The following is a 23,152-nucleotide window of genomic DNA, read 5'->3' on the forward strand; positions in this document are numbered from 1 at the left end:
CCTGGGATTCCGCAGTGGGCTCAGCAACGAAGGACGGGTGGGATATGCAGAGTCACCTAGGTGTGAGGAACACCAAGAAACCTTGTAATTACACTGTGTCAGAGGACTGCATGTCACACACACAGCACGCTATTTGACTCTGCATTCTCACCCACAATCCATGCACACTCAGGAAGCAGATTAGCCATCAGCTGTGGTACAATGCTGTTATGCATGATGTTTGAGTCATGGGCTGAACCGGAAAATTTGGCACACACTTTCAAGATGATCATATCCGCCAGCCACACCACTTACACGTTGATGGACTGGAAATGTTTCCGATTCCTGTAGATGTGCTCACTTGCCTGTGGTGGAACTAGCCCAACATGGGTGCAATAAATGGCACCAACAACATGGGGGATGTGTCCAAGGACATCAAAATCTCCTTTCACAGTTGCCAATTCAGGCCCCCTGGGGAAATGGATATATCTGTCCTTGTAGATCATCATAGCGTACAGGACATCACGCAGCACCATGCTGAACATAGGTTGCGACATGCCACCTGCGCTGGCCACCGTGTTCTGGAATGATCCAGTGGCAAAAAAATGCAGGTCCTCCATCACCTTAGACGTTGGGGTGAAAGCTGTTGGATATGTTCTGCGAGGCTGCAGATAGGGCTCCAACATAGCACAAAGGTTATGTAGGGTGGCTCTATCCAGACAGAATTTCCGGATGATCTCCTCATTCTCCATGTCTGCCAGCACTATGACGGGACGATGCAGATTTGGTCTCCTCCTAGTTGAGATGAAAGTGGACACATGTCAATGCAATACATCATGAGATGTGCACAATCTCTTACGTTTTGACTGACACAATGCCAACAATGACTGTCATCACAATTGAGTTACAGAGCAGTTTACATGTAGGGACACCTTCAGCTACACTACTCGTACACTTGTCCCCTTTCACACAGCAAGTACCTCCGAAACATCATCTGACTGTGAGAATGCACATAGGGATATGGCCACGTCTACCATGGTCACGCATGAGAATATTTCATCCAGCATATGTGTAAAAATGCAAAACTATCTGCTGTACCTGCCACATCTTCAGGCATAAGTTGAACATGGCACACATCAACAACACAATTACCACAGGCTGATCGTAAACAACACGTGTGTGCGTGATCCAATAAAAGAAGACATTTAAATATACACATTGTTGATTGAGGATTGTCACAGCACTTTCACACTTTGACATGTGTACACATTGGAGAGCCCTTAACAACACTGTTCTGTGTACATGCCCATCAATATCACAAGTGATATGTGAGGGAGTACATGCCAATGTACTAAATCACATACACAAACATGCCATGTGTAGTCAGCAGTGGGTTAAATGTGACATTGGCATTGTGTGCACAATGATGTGCCGTTGTTCATGCGGCCACTGTGCACTGTTGAGAACTGCCCATTGGCCATTGACACATCATGATGTGTCCATAGGTGCTGTCAAAGTGCTCCGCCACCCAATTCACTGTCACCCAGTCAATGTATGGCACCCAAATCACAGTAGCTATCGACTGGCACCAGCAGTGTGTCACCGCCATGTCCAAGACACAATTGCGGTAGTGATAGATATATATGAGTTGCCAAATGGCGGTTGGCATGCTCTGCCACCCAAATCACAGTCATAGGCACCAATGTATGGCACCCAAATTGCGGTGGCTACCGCCTGCCATCAGCGGTGTGTCACCGCCAATGCCCAAGACATAATTGCGGTAGTAATAGGCATATACACATGGTCAAATGGCGGTTGACATGCTCTGCCACCCAAATCATGGTCATATGCACCAATGTATGGCACCCAAATCACGGTGACTACCACCCGGCACCAGCAGTGTGTCACCGCCAATGCCCAAGACACAATCGCAGTAGTGATAGATGTATATGAGTTGCCAAATGGCGGTTGGCATGCTCCGCCATCCAAATCACGGTCATAGGCATCAATGTATGGCCCCCAAATCACAGTGGCTACTGCCTGGCACCAGCGGTGGGTCACCGCCATGGAACATGCCCTTACAGACAATGGGAAGTGCAATCGCTGTAGCCTAATGCAATCTTGAAAATCGCAGTAGGTGTGCTCCACCACTGCGGAGCCAGTCATTACATGCAATTGAAAGATACAACACTGCGGAAGCGCCCGCCTGGCCCCTGCGGTGTGTCACCACCATGGACCATGCACTTACAGCCAATGGGAACTGCAATCATGGAAGCCTAATGCAATTTTGAAAATTGCGGTAGGCGTACTCCACCACCATGGAGCCGGTCATTGGATGCATTTAAAAAGGCAGACCTGGAACACCAATTGCAGCAGCCTAGAACCACTGAAACGACCCCATGGGACTATATATGTGTGCGAGAGAGCCTCACATTTCCACAGCTCACAGAGCCTGCTGCCTGAGACTCATCACTTGCTGCTGCCTCCAGAGACTGCTGCCTGCCCCCCTCACCACCAACTGCTGCTGTTGCTGTCTCCAGGGACTGCTGCCTGCCACCCCTCAACACCAACTGCTGCCGTTGCAGTCTCCAGGGACTGCTGCCTGCCACCCCTCAACACCAACTGCTGCTGTCACCTGGCCACAGTGATGGTGAGGACTGAGAAGATCTGAGTCAGTCCCTTCACCAGCGAGGAGCTGGAGGTCCTGGTGGACGAGATGCTCACACAGTATCCAAGGCTATATGGTGCCCCAAATGTCATGGTAAGTCTTCAACAGTGAGAGTGCAGGGAGGAACACATGAAGTTGAGCTGCTGCAGTATGTGCCTGAGAGTGGGGGGTTTTGACCTGCACTGCCTACATGCTTTCTCCAGGGGGAAGGGGTGTGTGGACTATTTCACATGTTTCCCTGCCTGCACATCAAGATTTGAGGGACATGTATTGTCTTGTCAGCCATACAGTGACGCAGCAAGTTGGTAATGCTGGAGTCAGGAGAGTGATTGCTTGTGTTAATGGCTGTGTGAGTCCCTGTTGTCCTTCTCTGTGTGAGCCCACCTGGCCTGCACAGTCACCGCCCAGTCTGACAGGGACACATCACTGAACGTACAGGGTATTACATGTATCTTTTTTCACTACTCTCCATCAATGAGTCATCTCAACCCTGTAGATTGCGCACAACAGACCTTGTGAGAAGGGTGTGGGTTTGTGAGATCATGTCCCTCAATGTGACCTTCAAGACACAGTGAGCCATTCACAGGGCAAGGACATTAAGGACTGCGCAGTGTTGGACACAGTGAGTCTACCCCTAAACATATGTTGATATGTAATGTATGTCTTGATCTACAAAAAAATGGACAGTAGATGTGGGATGATTATGCATGGCTTTATGTGCTGACATCCTGCATGTGTATGAGATGGGCAGGTTCTGTGTCCACCCTCACACCTGCATGCATGTATGTATGTATGTATAAACATTTATAGAGCGCATTGCAACCCTACGGGCATCCTGGCGCTAGCGACACAGTGAAGAAAATGAGGTCAAGGGATTATGCTCTAGGGAAGAGCCAGGTCTTAAGCTGCTTACGGAACGATGTCAGTTCCTGGACCTGTCTTAACTCCAAGGGAAGACTGTTCCACAGACGAGCGGCCGCAGCGCTAAAAGCTCGGCCCCCCAAAGTGGATCTCTTCGTCTTAGGAATCTTGGCCAGCCTAGCTGCCGAAGAACGAAGGCTACGTGTGGGAACATACCAGCTAAATAGATTTTGCAGCGGTCCAGGGCCAAGGCCATGAAGAGCTTTGAAAACTACGCACAAAGATTTAAACAGAATTCTCTGTTGAACAGGGAGCCAATGAAGCTCAGACAGTGCCTTAGTGCTAGAGGTTATGCGCGGTCTCAGAAGGGCAAGCTTTGCAGCAGCTAGCTGGATACGTTGAAGTCGCCGGATCAAATATCCTGGGGACTCGAGCAGCAAGGCATTACAGTAATCCAAGCGGCTAAGAATAGTACAACGAACCACTGTTCCTCTGACATAGAGTGGAAGCAGTGGTAGGATTCTACGTAAACCTCTCATAATCATGTGGCAATTCGAGGCCATTTTGTTGACATGCGACTCTAGACTCAGCTTCTCATTGAAGCAGATCCCCAGATTACGCACAGTCTTCACTGGAACCAGGGGTGTGTCCAAGGGAAGGGGCCAAAAATTAGAAGGCAAGCCTTGTGGCACTTTACCCACTGAGCAGTGTAGGATCTCAGTCTTGGCACTGTTAAACTGCAGGGCATTATTTTTCAACCAAGACGTCATTTCCAACATACAATTGTGGAAGGTAGTTAAAGAGTCCGCCTGGTCGCCTTCCAGGGAGATAATCAATTGCGTATCATCAGCATAGTTGACTGCCATAATGTTGCTAGATGTGATAATTTTGACTAAGGGTCGCATGTATACATTAAACAGGACCGGGCTGATTGAAGAGCCCTGAGGGACACCATGTTTATTAGGCAAGAAATCTGATTGATACGGAGGCAGAGATACTGCCTGCCGTCTGTCCGAGAGATAGGAGCAGAGCCACTTCAGAGCCAGATCAGTGACCCCCACCTCCTCAAGTCTATGCAGGAGGATGTCGTGGTTGACCATATCGAATGCGACGGATAAGTCTAGCAGTATCAAGGTTGCAGAGTGCCCCTTATCCGCACGCATCCGAAGATCATCCAAGGCAGTAATCAGTGCAGTTTCGGTTCCGTGCCCTGGGCGGAAACCAAATTGATTCTCCTCCAACTTGCAATTGCTCTCCAGGAACCCCGAGAGCTCCTGGCAAACCAGGCGTTCAACTATTTTAACCGGAAAAGGCAGCAGGGAAATATGTCGATAATTCCCGTAGCAAGCGGGATCCAGCGAAGGTTTTTTCAGAAGGGGAGAGACCAGCGCATCCTTCCAGCAAGCCGGGACCACACCGCTACTTAATGACTGTTTAATAATCTGATGAAGGTGCGGGAAGGTTTCCGACCCTAGTTCCTTCCAGAATTTCTGTGGGATGGGGTCCAGCGGAGAGCCGGAGCATACTTTCTTAGCCATGTTGGAAAACTCCTCCATGGAAGGACAGGTCCAATGATCGAGACAGGGTCCTGCCAAAGACTCTCGATTAATCCTAGGGTCTGTGCTGCCGGGCGGGTCAGCTATCAGTAATTCTGCACCAGCCTTAGTGCTAATCGCGGGATCAAATTGCAGGCCCTCTATGATTCCCTTTATTTTATTATGAAAAAAGGCTGCCAGCCCATCGCATAGATCCTGAGAAGGGGTAATCTTATTACCCAGGCATTCTGGGTTGGTAAGGCCTCTCAAGATGTTAAAAACACATTTAACACTGTTGGGGGCTTTCAGAATAAGGTCCGCAAAGTACGACGCCTTCGTAGTTACTATGGCTTGTTTGTATCTGACTAACAGTTCCCGCCAAGCAATCTTGTCACTGGTTAGGTACTGACTACGCCACTGCCTCTCTGCGCGTTTACACTGGATCTTAAAGGCCCGTAGTTCTTCCGAGAACCATGGTGTGGAGGGACATCCTCGTTTCCTGAGCCGTTTCAGAGGAGCGGACAGATTAATGGTGTTAGCTATATAGCTACATAGCTCCCCGTAGTTAGCATCAACCGACTTCCCTGAATCAGGGAGGGGAGCCGCATCAAAAAGTGGTGCAGATTGAGCTTTCCTCATAAGGGTTTTCCAGTACCTAATCAGGACACTGTTTTCCATGATAGGGGGGAACCTACTTCTAGGGATCGACAACATTCGAAATCTGATCAGATGGTGGTCTGACCAATCCACTGGTAGGATATTGTCTATAGTCACTACTTTCTCCCCAGCGAATATCAGATCTAGTACATGTCCTGCCGTATGGGTGGCCTCCAGCACTCGTTGTGGTAGATTAAAGTTAGCACATGATTGAATAATATTGTTATAAGCTGTTTTCAGCATTACATTGGGACAGAGATTAAAATCTCCCAAAATCATCAGTCTATGGTGAGAAAGTGCCAAATTGCTAATCACATCCAAAAATTGCTGTTGTGACTGTTCACTTACAGTCCGCGGGGGTCTGTAACAAAGTATCCCACTCAAGACATGGCCGGACCTGTCCTTTCAGGAAAAGCCCAGAATTTCAAACTGCGTAATCTCATCAATGTCCAATGGCGAGAGATCCCATAATTCTTTGTAAATGATCCCAATTCCGCCACCCCTGCCACTGGATCTAGGCTTATGAAAAGCTTTAAAACCAGAGGGGCACACAGCGCCCAGTTCTAGGTCTAGACCAGGCGCTAACCAAGTTTCCGTCATGAACAGTATGTGTGGTTCTCCCATGCTGATGTACCTTGTGAAATGCATTCTTGTCTCTATTAGACATATCTGTGGATTTGGGATGAGTCAGTATCATGCTACTGTACTGAGAGAAATTGGTACATAACACTGTGTCACTAATGTTTTCCCCCTCTTGTCTCCCATGCCTGCAGCTCAAAGTACACCAGTGTAAGGCTGTGTGGAGGGCCATTGCATGCAAGGTGCTGGCTCTGGGTGTCTCAAACCGGTGGCGCACCCACTGCCACAAGAGGTGGGATGACATCTGCCAGCTGAGAATGGACGTGGCCGAGATGACACCGGGGCTGATCCCTCGGACTGGCAGGTTGGAGTGGCGCACCATGACACCACAAATGGCCCGCATCTTGGCCATGACACAGCCTGAGCTGGATGCAAGTTTGAAGGAGCATCAGCAGCAAGCTAGGGGTGAGTATTCTGGGAAGGGTGACTTTAGCTGTGAGTGGCTGCATGTGTACACGGCCTGGGCCAGCGCTGGGCTATCTGATGTTGGTAGTGTGATGCAGTGGCTTGTAAGTGGCCTCAGTGCTAGGTGCAGCTGTCATGCATTTGCCCTACCTGTACTTCCTAATGTGATTTGTGTACTGGGCATTTACATTGCATTCTGAGTCGTGGGCTTCAGGTATCATCTGCATTGGGGTAGTCTGGTAAATCACATGGAAGGGTACGGCAGTGTGCCTAATCTGATGTGCTTTCATAAATGCATGCATTGCCTGACCTCAGATTTGTGAGGTTTAGACATCTGACGCCAATGTGCAATAGTAGGTGTGACCCAAAGTACAACATGGTGTATGGCATGAGCTCATGGCCATTGTGGACTGTTATGTTGGAGTCTGCATCTGTGTTGTTCCCTTCTGCTCCATCCAGCTCTGACAGTGGCAACATGTTGTGGGGTTCATCCTTTCCCCCATAAGGGCCCTAGGTGTGCTCAGAGCTATTTGTGTGACTGGTTGAACGGAGCCACCGGCAGGATATTGTGCTGTGTGGGCATCACATGGCTTACTTATGCCTGCTTTGCTTGTTGACACCCACTGTTCGAGTAAAAAATTGAGTTTGCACAATGTCATTGCACAGGGTGGTGTGCAACATGTAGATTTCATCATCTTCACTGATGCTTTGCCTGCATACGTTTTTTTCTGTTGATGCCAATAAACTGACTCTACCTCTCTATCTCTTGTGGCATCTCACGTGGGCACGGAAGGACAGGGGGCGGACACCAGTGGAGAGGCATCAAGCACAACAGCTGCACACAGCACAGTGACACAGATGTGACCAGTGCCTCAGAGGGGGACAGGAGTCTGCTGGAGGAATCACAGCCAGAGACGCAAAGCTCAACGTCATCTGACGCCAGCGGTGACGCAGCCATGTTGTGCCACCGGCTCACCTGCTGCAGCTTTGGTGGTGAGTGTGCCTGTTGTGTCCGCACCACTTGCCACTAATCCCAAGACAGGGAAGCCATTTAGAATCCCCAAGAAGTGAAAAGGCTGCCCTCCACAATCTCCCACCCACACTGTGTCTCACAGCAGCATGACTCCACCTCCACGTGCCACTACACCACCTGGTCAAAGCAGCCCTCCGTCTTCCCAAGCCACTGATGCCTCTACCTCAGCTGAGCCTCTCTCACCCCGGTCAAGTACTCCAACTGTCCCCGACACACAGCCAGCTCCCAGTCCGACTGACAGGCAAGTCTGAGTGGTTGTCCCCCTCACACACCTGTCTCTCCCACAGCAGTGCCTGTACTGCCCATTGTTACCCCCTTACTGTGTTTCTGACCATGGCAGGGTACAGTCACACGCATTCCCTGTACAGCTTCTCATGCACTCACTCTGCACATTGGACTGGCCACTGGCCTTGTTGTTCACTGATGTTTGCCCCTTGCCTGTGCAGGATCTCATGGACTTACTCTGCACTTTGTGCTTGCCACTGGCCTTGTTGTTCACTGATATTTGCCCCTTGCCTATGCAGAATCTCATGTAACCACTCTGCACTTTGTGCTGGCCACTGGCCTTGTTGGTCACTGATGTTTGCCCCTTGCCTGTGCAGCTTCTCATGGACTCACTCTGCACATCGGACTGGCTACTGGCCTAGTTGTTCACTGATGTTTGGCCCATGCCTGTGCAGGATCTCATGGACTTACTCTGCACTTTGTGCTGGCCACTGGACTTGTTGTGCACTGATGTTTGTCCCTTGTCTGTGCAGGATCTCATGGACTTACTCTTCACTTTGTGCTGGCCACTGGCCTTGCTCCTGTCTTATATTGGTGCCTATCTGTGCAATATGTGAATGAAGACAGTTAATCATGTTGTCTGTTTTGTCAGTGTCCTTACTGACTAAAGTTTTTTCGGTGTGTGTATGGTTTACTGTGCCACATGCTCTATATGCCACTTCAACATTGACAATGGTTTGTCTCACTTTTTCTATGTTTTACAGGGGTGACAGGGACTTCAGTTCTTCCTGACTCTGATGCTTGTGGGTGTAATGATGGTGGTTTTAGATGAAATACAGTTGTCATTCTCATTCTTTGTTCATATTAGCTATATTGTACACATGTCAGGTTTGGAGGCACTGCCAGCACGGAGTGGGATTCTATCCACAGGATTGCAGGCAGGCTGGCCAGGGTCATCATGTATGTGTGATCTTAATTTATGTGTGCCCAGCAGTGTAGGTGTATAGTCATCTTGTGATGGTCAGTCAACCTAGTCACATGGGTTACTTTCAATGTGTACACTTTGGTGGTCAAGAAGTGTGCAGTGTGCAGGGGGTGAATTTGTCAGGAGTGTTGATGTGTGTGGGCCCCTGCAATGTCGACCACACACATGTGTCACCCAGGAGTAGAGTGCCTGTTTGTGTGATTGTTCAGCCCTGTGATTGTGATTAACCCTGGGCATAGTACTACGCTACGCTCGATTAGCGTCCGTAGTTTGTGCTACTACGCACTTCGTGAATTGAACGTAGCACAGTGCAAAAACACATAGCATAGCGGCCATTTTTTGCTCGCTCGCGGTCCTCAAAGTCAAGTTAGCGACCATGAGCAAGCAAAATCAACATCCGGGCAAGACTTTTTCCTCGTTTAGGATCAGCAACATCAAGTTGCCGATCGCGAGCGTGGAAAATAAACCTCTTGGTGAGATTCTCAACGCGGGGAGGTCTGGTTTCTCATTGCGAGTGGTCGCGCATGCTCGCGACCTCTCACAATGAGAAACGACCAGTCCGTGTTGAGAAAGCTGCCGCTCGAGTACAAATCTACTCAAGCGGCAGAAAACGACCGCTTGCACTGTGAAAGATGTCGTTTGCAATGATTGCACAGTGCGGACAAGAATCTGGCACTGTGCAATCAGTGTGAACAGCATTTCCCTACCGCACTACGCAGTTCGCATAGCTAGGCATAGCTATGCCCAGGGTTAATTGTGATTGTGTGCACATGTGTGTTTTGTATGTTGTCCACTGTGCAGTGTTTTGGTGTGTCCTTGCAGTTCTGGCTGACACCTACTTGTTGTTTTTGTCAATTGTGAGTATGCAGAGAATGTGGCTGACAAGTCAGTGTTGAGTTTTGTTAATCAGCCATGTGTCTTGATGCTGTTTGTCCTAACTTTACTACTCCTAAACTGAGAAAAATCCTAATTTTAAGACTTTCGGTATTCACAGAAGGCATTTAGGAGTCCTAAAGTTAGGACTCCTAACTTCTGTGAATACCGAAATGAGTAAGTGCCTTCTGTGAATACCAAAATGAGTAAGTGCCTTCTGTGAATACCAAACTGGTAGTAAGTTTAGGATTTGTCTTAAGTTAGTTCTGTGAATCGGGCCCACTGTACTTACAGCGCTCACCATGCACTCACACCATTCACACTCCTCTTACCCTGCACCCACATAAGCACACTGCTCAGCCTGCACTCACAAGACACTCCATTCTCCTGTCGATCTCACTCTGCAGTCTCACCACTCAGCCTGTACTCAGAACGATCACACTGCACTTACACTGCTCACCATGCACTCTTGCCGTTCACCCTACATCCACCGTTTACCCTGCTCTCACACAAGCACACCACTCACCCTGCAATCACGACACTCCACTCACTTGTCACTCTTACTGCTCACCCTGCACTCAGTTTCAAACAAGCATATCAGTCACCATGCATTCATTTTTCCCCCACTGCAGTTTCACCCGCACACAAACTCAAATGGGCACACCACTCACCCTACTCTCACATCACGTACCCTGCAGTCTCTCTTCTCATCCTACTTTCACATCGCATGTCACTCATCCTGCACTTAAATAGACACTTCGGTCACTCACACAGTTCACCATTCACTCACTTGAGCACACCACTGACCCTGCACTCACACCACTCAAACAGGCACAACACTCACCCTGGGCTCACACCTCTCACCCTGCACTCCCTTCTTTCACCCTGCACTCACACAGGGATACTGCTCATCTTGCACTTTCACAGGCACTCCAGTCACCCATCAGCTCACATTGCTTACACACAGACCATTAATCTACCACAACTCACAGAGACACACCAGTTCACTTGCACTAACTTCTCTCACTATGCTTATCAGTCACTCCTGCAACTCACATTTCACTCTCACCGCTCACCACTGCACTCACACAGGCACTCTGCTTCCCCCGTTTGTACACAGGCACACCATTCACCCTGCATTTACAATGCTCACTCCACCCACCGTCCACTCATCCCTCTCACTCTGTATGCACTCCTCTCAACCTGCACACACATGGGCCCCTCTCTCACCTTGCCCTCATGTAGCTCAGCCTGCACTCACATCGGCACACCTTTCACCCCACACTTGCAACACTCAGGCTATATTCACTCAAACTATTCACAATCACCCAGCACTTACATTAGCACACCTTCTTGCTGCACTCAAAGTAAGCATTAGCAGAGCCCTTGTTGAATACAATATATCTTGCAAGCAAGAGTGCATGTGCAAGCAGCGCAAGCACTGTCACAGATGAGACCTAAAAATGGCCCAACTGTCATGAATATACACATTTCTACAAAGGCACCAATATAATTCCTTTTCTTTCCATAAAACTAGATACATAATCAGCTCCATATGTAATTACATGGCAGGCGCAAGAGTGGACTGAGGATGTGGGATGGTGAGGGATTTTAGGGGATGGCGAGGGATTGAGTAGCAGCCTGTGGCTGTGGGGATAAGCTGGGAGCGAGTGTTTATTTGGTAAACGAGTAGAAAGCATAGTGGTAAATGGAAAGCCAGGAATGGTTGAAGATGTCACACAGTACAAATGGCAACTATGTAAAACGTTTAAAAATAAGTTTAATTTTGTGATTTTCAGCGTAATGTTTTGAACCAATCGAAGATGAGGCAGTGAAGTGGTGAAAGGGCAATGATTCCATGTCATGTGCAGATGTTAAAATTCAAGCAATAACTGTCAAGCATTCAAACGACTCTAAAACACTGAAATTTGCTAAACATTGACTCCCTAACAAAGGGACAATAGGGCCAATGCTATAGCATCACCTGCAACCCTTTGTTCAGGCTGTGTAGTAGCAGCTACTGAATGAGTCTGAACTGAGAAGACGACTACAAAACCTCAATGTTGGTGCCTGTGTTCCCATGCAGAGCCAAAACTTGTAAGTGCAGGCTGAAGTGTGTGCTTCTTGTGGATGCAGGGTAAAAGGAGGGTGAATGGCATGAGTGCAATGTGAGCAGTGTGAGTATAGTGTGAATGGTGTGAGTGTAAGGTGAGTGTTGAGAATGATGTGTGAGTTGCCTGAATGCAGGATGCATTTCTAGACACCCTGAGTAACTCAGCATGTTATCGACAGTATCGAATGGGTCTCAGATAAAAGGTAAACTATTTCTATTGTGGCATCAATCAGGAATGGAAGCTGGAGGAAATAAATGATGTGAGGGTCCTGCAACTACTTTCAGACTGTTGATATGCTTTGATATATAATATGCCTTAAATTAGAAAGGATGTGGCATAAATGCCAGAGCTGCGGGCTTTAAGTTGAGGAACCAGGTACGAGTCTCAGCGTCAGCTCTGTGTTTCTGGGCAAATCACATACACTCCCGGTGCCTACAGAATGACTGTGTCCTCGTATAATGTGACAAGTACTCATGTAAAGTGCCTCAATATCTTCGGTATGATTTTGTGCTACATGAAACTGGAAAAAAACAAAGCTCAACGTTACTTTTCAGGAAATGCATTCTCACACTGTGGAAGCAAAATAAATGTACAAATGTAATGCAGAGTTGAGATGCAGGAGCTCTAGGAAGCAGTGAAAAAACAACAAAGTCTTTGTAACAAGTCAATGGTCTTTTAAAGACCTGTGAAATACTTGGGTGAGGCTGAGATAATACGCAAGACATGGGCCAGCTAACCCACAGCAACTCAAGCGCTGAGTGTGTGTCCACAGGAAGCAGTCTCAGCCTAGGGGGTAGGGGCTAAAGCCTTTTTAACTCTATGGACATTGCGCACCTGCTTGTGCATGTTAGAGAAATACTCTGTCGCAAACGTGGCTACTGTTTCGCTCCTTGTATTACTAGTGCCATAAGTTATAATGCACTTGTAACACAGAGAACGGGAAATCCGCCGTGTTTGTGATGGAGCAACTTGTCTATCAAACTCTCTGGGGCATATTAGCAACAACTTGCGATAATTATCGCAAACCGTGTTTAGCGCGTTTTTTTATCGCCTCCTATCGCTGGATTCTATGGCGGAGATAACACAGTATTACCAACGTTTATCTCCATGGCAATAAGAATCCAGCGATAGCGGTGAATCCCATCTTCAACGTGAGATTTCCAGCAATTAAAATCCTATCGCTAAGGTAAATCTCGCTAATAGGCAGGTGGGGACTTAGCCGTATAATCCACCTCCCATTGACTATTATGGCTAAGTCAGGTTTTTACCAGGTGTAAAATCCTGGCACTAATCGCGGTTAGCGGGCGTTTTTTTATCGCGCTACGGGATTGCTAAAAGCCGATAGCTGGGTTAGCGCCTGCTTTCAGTCGCTACCAGTTTGGGTACACCCACTTTGCATGTCATTAGCGATAAATATCGCTGACATGCAAAGTGGGCTCCAAACCGGTCGCTATCGCCTGGAAGCTGTCGCTAACTGCTGTTAGTGACAGCTTGGTAATTGGGTGATAAAAAAATTGCTGCTTTATCGGCAAAAAGTGCCGATAAAGCGGCGATCTGGCCCTTGCTAATATGCCCCCATATCTATATGAGGCCCACAGTATCGAAAAGTCCACTTTAATAGTAAAATAAAGTTCTTTGTTTGAGTAAAGGAGGTAAGTTTCTCACGAGCTTCGAAGCCCTTGGCGAGTCTTAAGCATTGCGTGACGTTTGTTGAGAGGGACATGCAAGCATGAATCCCCAGACCACATCTGCACCCATATTTAAGGCTGCAGAAAGTTGTAATAAAGCTATTCTTATAGGTTTAAAACAGGCAAAGGGTTCCTTATCATTGTAGTCGTTTTCACGCCTTTATGTTTATCTTTAAAAAGTACTATGATATCTCTTTATGACATGATATTTTTATGACATATTTTTCCGATTGCTTAAGGAAACAGTTGCACTTCATATCGATGCTGAAGAGTTCCCCATACATTTTATATTTGTTATATCCTGAGTATTACGTTTAATTGTAATCAGCCTAGGTCTTCCTAGCTGCTCAGCCAGAGTGACAGATGGTGACGGAATGTTGGTGTGACTGTGATGCGTGGAATGCCTGGGTGCCTGAGTGGATGACAGTTGGAGATGAGCTGAGCAGCTAGGCAGGCTGCTCCTGGTGTACGAGATGTAGGAGCTGGTAAAAGGCTGAACTGGGATTGATACAACTTGAACTGGAACCAATAAAGAAGACTTAGAAACTTACAACATGGCTACCAGTGTCTTCATGTAAAGAGCACAACATACCGTTCTAGTTTTACATCACTGGGGTTCCGAATTTTTGTTCATCTTAACTGTTTTTTAATGCAAAGAAAGCTTTTTCTTTTTTAAATATAATGTGTTTTAAACAGGTTAGTGCCGAAATTAAAATGATTGTCTTGCAGCATATGGGAATCAATTAGAATGGCACATCTGCTTAACTTGCGGGTCATATTGCTCAGTTTAAAGTAGCATGCCCCTAGCAGTCTTTCCATCAATACAATGATGCCAATTAAGCCTTCTGAAAATAGCAACCATTCATTTCCAATTTTATGTACTATCCATTCAGCTGGATTGCCAAGAGCACAAACAAACAGTTCTAAAAGCGAAGATTGAATGACATAAAACTTGTATTTCTTTAAAATGTAAGCAGACAGATAAATATTTATTGTGATGCTCTTCTACTGAAAACAACAACTGTATTTTCAAAGCAGGGTTACTGTTCATGTTCTAGGAGACTCTTAACACTGATTTCAAGTGTAAAAATAATAGTAATTAATTGTTATTGAGCGTGTTCAATGTCATTTGATAGGACAGTAAAGAAGCAGTGACAATGTCAATTATTTTTGTGTTATATCATAAAAAGATGTTTGCAAGCCTGATGAATACTCGAAGTGAATAACAACAATCAATGTTTATTCCTCACACCCGCACTGCAACCTGTTAATCTGTACCTCTTGCAGATTGAAAAGCTGCATGTTTCTTCAATGAAGCGGTTTTGAACCTACCTGACAGCGGAGTGCGGCCTCGTATCTGAGCACCCTTTGGATAAGATATAGAAACATATGCCCTTATTCTTTGGGCGTAGATATGTCAGATATTAGTATGGGACACCTATTCTTTACGTCAACCTTTTGACCCTCAATTCAGAGTGCTTTTACAGAACATCACCTAGGGTCTTCTTCAGGACTAAGGTTTTCTCAAGAACAGCCTGTTTCGAAGATCTCTTATTTGCTACAGGGAAGTAGGGATCACAAAATCACAGCTGTCATCACTGTGGGCGTTATAAATAAAATAGCCCATGTGTGTCATGAAGGCAGTCATGCATCCAAAACCTCTGCATGCTGGGACTATACCCCAGAGTCGGTTAATGCTTTCTGAATTAATGATGACAACCATGAGCAATCAGATTTATAAGGCTTGAAAGGTCGACGCAAAGAATAGGCGTTCCGTACTAATATGTGACATATCTACGCCAAAAGAATAAGTGCATATGTTTTAATATATAAACTAAGGACATACGGTTGTCCAATGAAGTTGTTTTTTCTATGTTTGTTGATAATGTCGAGTCTCTTATCATTTGGATTACGTTTTATGTAATGCACCTTATATATGGCACTTATGTATGTAATCTTATATGTTGTGGTACAGTCATGGGTATTTTAGATATTACCATATGTATTGTTTTACACAATATGTGATTCTTAATATATCATGTGTATTCTGAGCTCACATTGTCAGCCTCATCTTTTATTGTCTTTATGGTAATCAATGTTGACTATATACCATTGATTGGTTCTCCTAGGTGATCAGAATAAATGTAAACTCTTTGAAGCAATTGCACGTTTCTTGATAGAACCTACTGTTAGTATATACTGTCATATTTCAACGAGGATTTAAAATTACTATCGCAGAGCAACTCCTTCTCAATCAGGAATTACAGCTTAAAAAGTGTAATAAGGAATTCCCATGTTAACCCATGAGACGGGTAGACCTGAAGAAGTTAAAAAATTATTTTATGTGTTTTTTTCTACCAGGACATGTGAAACTTAAATGTACATGTCATGCCTTTTACATACACAGCACCTTGCCATTTGGGCTATGTAGTGTCTACCATGGGGGTAATTTATATGTAAGAAAATGAGAGTTTAAGGCTTAGCAAGAGGTTTTAAAAGCCAAGTACATATGGCAGTGTAAACTGCACCCCTAGGCTCCGCAGTGGCAGGCCAGAGACATGTTTAAAGGGCTACTTGTGTGGGTACACAAAAGTAGCATTTAATTTACAGACCCTGGACACTGGCAGTGCACTCCACTAGCAACTTACGGGTAAATTAAATATACAAATTTTGGATAAGTTAATGGACCCATGTTTAGGGGAGAGGCATATGCTCTTTAGCAGTGGTACGCACTGGTAAAGTGCTCAGAGTCCTAAGGCCAACAAAAAGAATACAGCAAAAATTTGAGGCTACCATGTCTAACACAAGGCAGGGCGCTGTAGATGAGATTGGCACCAGAGAGTCAAATATGTTGAATGTAATAGTGTGCTGAAGCCTTGATCTCTACTACAAAAAGCTCAGATGGCGATGAACTTTAACATTATGTCCAGCTCTTGTGTTTCACTTTGTGACTTTGTCCCTTTTTAGAAGTTGAAATCCACTTAGTATGGCAAGTTTAAGAGCTCTGACTGGACAGGTCTCCAGGAGGTAAGATACCTAATTTCCAAAGTCTAGCTGGAGCTGTGAACTTTATAGCCAAAAATGGTCAAATTTAGGAGAACCAGAAAATTATTGCATGCATAGGGGAGCTTTAGCTGTGTGTGGTCAGCATCTTGTCATGGTTCGCTGGGAGTCAAAACAATTTGAAGTTCAAATTTCACCAAAAGCTGAACTTTTTCCTGTGTCCTGCAAGTATATTTTAAAAATTCTGGTACAGCTTTTAGAGTGACTAGCTGCACCTTGGAGTGGGATGCAGGCTCCTAACCATTCCTTTCAGTCCGAGCTTGAAACAAAGTCCAGTCCAAACTGGGCTTTCTCATTAGTCATGTAAAGATGATGCATGTCCTCTTCTTCGTGTGAAGAGGTCAGCTTGCCTCAAATGTCATGTGTGTGTCACCTGCAGTCCCAATGAGTTCAACACTGGTCCAACCTGATGGATCACTCACAGTTTGGCTATCGCCGAGAACATAGCACCGAAACGGCACTCATTAAAGCCACAGAGGAGATCAGGGCGGTGATGGATCATGGAGGAACGGCTGCCCTTATACTCCTTTATCTGTCAGCCGCCTTTGATACCGTCGATCACTCTCTTTTGCATCAGTGGCTCGAGAGCTTAGGGGTCAGGGGTACTGCATTGGCCCTTTTGTCCTCCTTTCTCAAGGATAGGAGGTTAACAGTTTTGGTCGACAATTATCACTCTGAGCCTTATACCCTTCCATGCTGAGTGCCACAGGGCTCTTCCCTGAGCCCGTCATTATTTAATGTTTATGTATCCGAACTGGCCCCGCTTATCCGGAATTTCGGTTTCAATCTTACATCTTACACGGACGACACCCAGATTGTGGTAGCGGCTTACAAAAATCAGACTTCCCCTACCCAGCAATTTCAAAATTGTATTTGTGCCATTAATCAATGGATGAACACACATTGTCCTAAACTTAACTCTGATAAAACAGAGAGTCTGATCTTTGGCAATATGCAACCAAGCTGGGGTAGTCTGTGGTGGCCAGTAGAGATGGGAGAGCCACCAAAACCTGCGGTGAAGGCCAAGAACCTGGGAGTGTGGCTCGACAATAAACTCTCACTCACTCAACACACAAACGCAATTGTCTCTTCCGCCCATTTCCTTATTAAAAAAGTGAGGAAGATTCTTCCCTATATTCCCGCAGATACCAGAAAAACCGTAGTTACATCCTTAATTCAATCTAAATTGGATTATTGTAACGGACTATTGGTAAACGTGCAGAAGCAGTGCCTGAAAAAGCTTCAGAGCGTACAGAATTCAGCTGAAAGGTTACTGTCTAATATCCCAAGGCATAAATCTGTTTCCAAAGAAATTCATAGTCTGCATTGGCTCCCAGTTGCACAACGGATTAAATTCAAGGCGCTGTCTCTGGCTTACAAAGCACTAAACCATACAGGTACTATCTTCCTGCAAAACCTCTTCGTCTGGCATGAACCGACTAGACATCTTCGCTTTTCAGGAGCCAAACTCCTGAAAGTGCCAAAAATTCTAACTTTACGTTGGGGTGGCCGCAGTTTTCACTTTGGCACCTCTAAACTGTGTAACTCTCTTCCGACTGAGCTCAGAAGTGCAAGCTCTCTCGCCTCCTTCAGAAAAAGTCTGAAAACCTGGCTGTTCCAGAACTAGTTGCCAGAACAGATTCTCTTCGGTCCTCAGTGCTAGGACACCTCCGGGTATATGTGCGCTTTATAAATCACAGTAACATTAACATTAACATTTAGTGAGTTACCTGCAGGTCCATGCGAGTCCTGCACAGGCTCACGTGTGTCTTGACAGTAGACCATGTGAGTCCAGTGCAGGCCAATGTGTGTCGCACCTACAATCCCTGTGAGTCCAGCGTAGGTACTTGTGTGTAACCTGCAGTTCCTGTGAGGCCAGCATAGGACCTTGTATATAACCTGCAGTCCCTGTGAGTCCTGTATAGGTTGATGTAAGTGGAATCTGCAGTCCCTGTAAGTTCAGCACAGCTCCTTGTGTGCATCACCTGCCATCTCATAGAGGTTCATTTGTGTGGCACCTTCTGATGTTGGGATTATATGTGGTCTCCATTATTAACTTAGCATCATTTTGAGATTGTGGCTTGCACATCTTTTTACTAACATGAGAATGTTCCATGCACACATTTATTTTAGTAGACATTGCTGTTCTAGAGTCTGTCCCATTAGTTCCAGGAACACACATATCTAAATGTGATGTCCTTGTTATTATGTGTTTGTAGGAAACTACTTTATCCCTTCAGACCAAGGGCCTTATTTAGATATTGGCCATACTACCATCATCCCAAGGCGGCATCAGTTCTGAGTACTCTGTTGAGCTAACGGTGGTCCGCCACCTTTTTTCTTTGTTTCCGTCAACCGAAGTTTGGTTTGGAGGGTTTCCTGCCACAGTTGCCCCAATAGAAGGGAACATCATAATCGGCCAGCTGTATTCTTGGTGGGATTCCCCCTGACAGCTGCTTATGCCTCTAATGACATCGATGCGAGAGCAAGATCCTGGTGGAGGTGGCTAGACTCCAACAGTCTTTCCTCTAGAGCCCCACCAACATCTAAATACAGCGGGTGGACCAGCAAGTTGGTGATTGGGAAGACCATCGAAAAAGGGAAGGTGAGACCATATCTGTCAACATCTAAATCAAACCCTAAGTAACATTGTTATTTTACATCTCTAGCAGAATGTGATAAGACCAATGATTTATTGTTTAAACTGTGTTCATGTTTAAGTCGGTGAGAGGCACTTCACACCGGAGTTAACATAAATGCTGAAAAGAGCTGTCAATTGGGTTCAGCCCTACAGGCCCCAACATTCATTGTAAGAAGGAAGATAACTGCACAAGCAGAGATGTGTGCAGGCTTGCACATTTTGATAGCATGCATTCGTTAATGCCCTGACGCCAGCTTCCTGAGGAATTACACCAAGGTATGGGGTTAGATAATTCAAACTAGGTCTGGTAGAAGGATACTTCCATTATGCTCTTGTTAGAGTAGAAGTAATATTGATAGATAGGAGTAACATTAGGAAAACTTGACATGGTTGAATTGTTTGCGTTTTTCACCATTCTAATAATGTTTATAACAATGATGTGTTTAATCTATCTAATAATCGCAGTCTACATTTTATTTACAGGGATTAAAGCTTCTCAATAAACAGTTGAAAATGCATTATCGTGTCTTTTCTTTGTAACATTTTACGCATGCAAAGGTGACAAACATTGGGTTAGATCTACCCATCAAGAATAAGTACTCCGGTAGCACCTTGTGACCATTGCAGGCCCATGTTTTTATTGCCTGCAGATCTTGGGTATCCAACACAGATGTTTATAAGTTTCTATGTCACTGCTTGTCCAGCACAGATCCAACCATGTGTGCATGTGTAACCATGTGTAATCGTTATGTGTGTCCATAACGATTGCATGGTTTGAACTCGCCCTCTCTTTGTCAGTCCAGTATAATCCTTTGTGTATTGAGATAGCCAATAAGCACCAGGATGCTTTCTGGGATGTGTAGTTTTGCTTTTAACATTGCAGATACAGGAAAGGGAATATGACACGCAAACTCTAGTAAGCTTTTAGCCCGAACTAACTGAAGGTGTCAAACATAACATGGACTAAAATAGTTTAGTATCTATGAAGTGACTCAATCAATCAATCAGGGTTTTGTAGAGTGCATTACTTACCCGTTAGGGTCTCAAGGCGCTGAGGGGTAGGTGTGAGCAGCTCTATTGGGATCATTCGATGAGCCAAGTTCTAAGGTCTTTCCTGAATTGGTGCAGTGTTGAGCTTCGCCCAAGGTGGAGTGGGAGATTGTTCAAGGTCTTGGTTTTGAGGTAGGAGAAGGACCTTTCTCCTGCTCTGGTCCTGTAGAAGCATGGGACAGTGGCTAGGGAGAGGTCAGCTGTGTGGAGGTTTCTCTTGGGGGCATGGAAGGAGAGGAAGTTGTTGAGGTCTGATGTTGTGTAGGGCCTTGTAGGTGTGAATGAGCAACTTGAAAGTTATTTTTCTTTTGACGGGGAGCCAGTGGAGTTCAGTGAGGTGTTGGATGATGTTGTTGTGCCATGGGATACAGAGGATTAGTCTGGCTGCGGTGCTGTGGGTGGTCTGGAGTTTGCAGAGGAGTTTTTTGTTGATTCTGGCAAAGAGGGCGTTGCCATAGTCCAGTCTGCTGGTGTTGAGGATGTGAGTGCCAGTTTTCCTGGCGTCAGAGGGGATCAACTTGAATGTTTTACATAATATGCAAAGGGTGTTGAAGCATGCAGAGGAGATGGCATCAAGCTGGCGATTCATAGTGAGCAATAAGTCCAGTATGATGCAGAGATTATGTGCATGGTCTGTCGGGATAGGTGGGTTTCCGAGTGCGGGGGCCATCAGGTGTCATTCCATGCGGAGGGAGTTGGGCTGAGGATGAGGCCTTCTGTTTTCTTTGAGTTGAGTTTCAGGCAGCTGTTTTTCATCAAAGTTGTGAGCTTTCATCCCTTCTTGGAAGTTGTGCCTGGTGATGTCGGGTTCCTTGGTGAGGGAGAGGATGAGCTGGGATTCATCGGTGTTGGAGACGATGTTGATCTTGTGCTTTCTGACGATGGTTACGAGGGGGGGCCATGTAGATGTTGAAGAGGGTGGGGTTCAGGAAGGATCCTTGGGGTACTCCGTATCTGATCTTTGTTGGTTCTGAGAGGAAGGGCGGGAGTCTTATTCTCTGTATTCTGCCCATGAGAAATGAGCGTAACCAGTCTAGGGCTTTTTCCTTGTATGCCAGCGTCGTGGTGTCTGGTGGCTAGTTTTTCGGTGGGAGATGGTGTTGTAGGCTGCTGATATGTCCAGGAGGATGAGGGTTGCAGTTTGGCCTTGGTCGTGGATGGCAGGGATGTCATCTGTGGCGACAAGGAGGGGAGTCTCAGTGCTGTGATTGCTGCAGAATCCGGATGATTGAGAGGTTTCTAGGATGTTGTTGGCATTGATGAAGTGTGCTAGCTGGGTGTTGAGAGCCTTTATGATGACCTTGGCTGTGAAAGGAAGCCGTGAGATGGTCCTGAAATTCTTGAGGTCCATCGGGTCTGTGGAGGGTTTCTTTAGGAGAGGATTGACTTCGGCGCACTTCCAGTTGTCGGGGAATGTGGCGGTTTTGAGGCAGCAGTTGATGGTTCGATGTAGCTTGGGTGCGAAGGCTGTGGTGGCCCTGTGGAAGGTGTGCAGTGGGCAGGGGTCTGAAGGTGCTCCGGAGTGGATGCTCATCATGGTCTTCAGGGCATCTTCTGTCGTGAGTGGATTCCAGGTAAGTAGGGTCTGTTGGGTGGCGATGCTGGGGGTGGGGGTTGGTGAGTTGCAGAGATCTTGGTGACTTATATAGTCCTTCCTGTTTCAATGTCACATCAGTAATTGCTCTGGACTACACACTCGCAAGTCCTCATGGGAATTGTAGTTGTTAAATGCAAAAAGAACAATTGATGGACAGAATGCAGAGCTATGTCAATCATTCACCGCAGTACAGAGATTTGGGCCTAAATCCATTGTTTTTTTTTATCACCATGCCATTCCAGTTTGGACCCAGCCATATGCAAATCAGTCTTGACCTTGCGCCCAATTGGAACAGTTCAGGCCTAACTGCCAGGCCAGGTTCGCCCTGGACTGAAACAAGCATCCCAGGACCGGTTTCGGGCTTTCAGCCCTCATCAGCCAGGATAGCTTGACTCCAGTGGAATGGAGAGCTCGGGACCCACGTCTGGGCAAACCCGTTGTTACTCTTCTTATTGCTTCTTATACAGTTTGAAGGGCCCACCACCCCACTAAGTGTTGAAAGAGGTATATGTATAATACCGGAAGCTTGTTATCTTCCTGACTGCCACATGTATATGATGCTGTTGGATTCCTGACAGCGTTCACTGTGATGGATTTAAGGGACCTTTTTTCTGGGTGTAACAGTACATCCCTCTCCCCAAGAATGCTGACAGGGCCCAGGTTTTGTTTAAAACTGTGCATGGAATGCTTTTATGAGACACGGTGCGTGATTGCCATTTGTTGGTTCCCATGAATTTTCCTCTGCACCATACCCTTTTCAAGATATGAGATACCATAAACAGGATCCTCTTTTCTTTGAGTCAAATATTCTTTCAACCTCGTATTCAGGTTCACTGTCCAATAAAACAGGAAAAGGAGTCTTTTTCACAGGTGTATATGAAGGTTTTAACAATGGTACATGGAAAAATGGGTGTATTCTTAGAGTTTTAGGCAAAGCTAGTTGCACTGTAACCTGATTTATGCACTTTTTTTATCCTATATGGTCCAATGAATCTAGGATTGGATATGCTGTATCTTCTGAAGCAGATGTTCCTAGTGGATAACCACACCACATCTTCTTTCTGATAGTGTGGACTTCGCCTGCGATATTTGACTGCTGTTTTCTTATATTGTTTCTTTGCTTCTTGTAAATTCCTTTG

The sequence above is a fragment of the Triturus cristatus genome, chromosome 2_2 (assembly GCF_964204655.1).
Source record: "Triturus cristatus chromosome 2_2, aTriCri1.1, whole genome shotgun sequence".
Taxonomy (NCBI): domain Eukaryota; kingdom Metazoa; phylum Chordata; class Amphibia; order Caudata; family Salamandridae; genus Triturus; species Triturus cristatus.